Raw genomic sequence first — 950 nt, forward strand, 5'->3', positions numbered from 1 at the left:
CACTTTTACACAATCATATCTGCATTATTTTCATCAGGCTCGGTGCTGTGTGTGTGTGTGTGTGTGTGTGTCTGCTAACACTTATATTTAAAGAGTTTTATCATTTCAATCATCATCATCATCAAACGGTAAGATGTTGGAAATACTCTGATGTTATGAATGCGGTATATAACATTAGAAATGTTACGTGTGTTAGCAGGGTTTACATAAACCATATACATCTTAAAGACGATTAAATGAATTTAATATGAAACAGGAAAATGTTCTGAGAGAATTGCAGATGAGCAAATCAACAAGAACAGACATCTGAGTGAGAGATGTGTGTGTGCTATTCTGTAGAGTTCACTGTCTACATCTGAGGAACGTGTGTTGGATAAAAAGCGAGTGAACACAACATGTAAATGTAGTATATCACAGATAAATCACAGAGGAGACTGACTCTTGTCTGGATCTTACAGGAACACATGAGACACAGGTGTGTTTATCTGCTGCAGAGACACTGATGAAGAAATCACTGCCATCACAGACTCTCAGTCATTTCAAATGGCACTTTTCTGATTTTTGATTGCTGTTCATTTGATGCAGATCTTTTGTGGTGGAGCAGGTGAAGAAAGAAAAACCGGAAACCAAAATATAAAGTAAGATCATTCTGTTACTTCTAATACAGAAATGAAAAGACACTGTGCTGTTAAAATGACTGCTTTTGTTTTGTGATTGCGCCTCTTTGCAGGATCTGAAACGTCTGCAGACTGCTGTGTGCACTGAGGATGAAGAAGACCACAGCAGCATCCTGGAAATGATCATGTGTCATGAATGAAACGCTCCATCACTGCATCTGACCTTGTTTTCTCATCAGGAACAGATGCTGCTGTGGTGTCTTCATCTTCAGTGACCCCAGAGCAGTGAGAGCAAATAGAGAAAGACCAAAAGACATTGAGGATGTGATTTTA

General features: G+C 38.7%; 2 protein-coding genes and 1 long non-coding RNA gene across 11 annotated transcripts in view; 2 read left to right on the forward strand and 1 right to left on the reverse strand.

Moving 5' to 3' along the window:
• Positions 1-950, reverse strand: part of LOC109103223 (NLR family CARD domain-containing protein 3-like) — a 1,793,396-nt gene that overhangs the window by 785,731 nt on the left and 1,006,715 nt on the right. The window lies entirely within an intron of this gene.
• LOC109070511 (ribonuclease inhibitor-like) overlaps positions 1-950 on the forward strand; it is an 862,999-nt gene that overhangs the window by 287,431 nt on the left and 574,618 nt on the right. The window lies entirely within an intron of this gene.
• Positions 157-943, forward strand: LOC122141402. The gene is made up of 3 exons (XR_006157786.1): positions 157-533; positions 586-638; positions 731-943. It is a non-coding gene; the product is annotated as an uncharacterized LOC122141402 (long non-coding RNA).

The sequence above is a fragment of the Cyprinus carpio genome, chromosome B22 (assembly GCF_018340385.1).
Source record: "Cyprinus carpio isolate SPL01 chromosome B22, ASM1834038v1, whole genome shotgun sequence".
Lineage (NCBI taxonomy): Eukaryota > Metazoa > Chordata > Actinopteri > Cypriniformes > Cyprinidae > Cyprinus > Cyprinus carpio.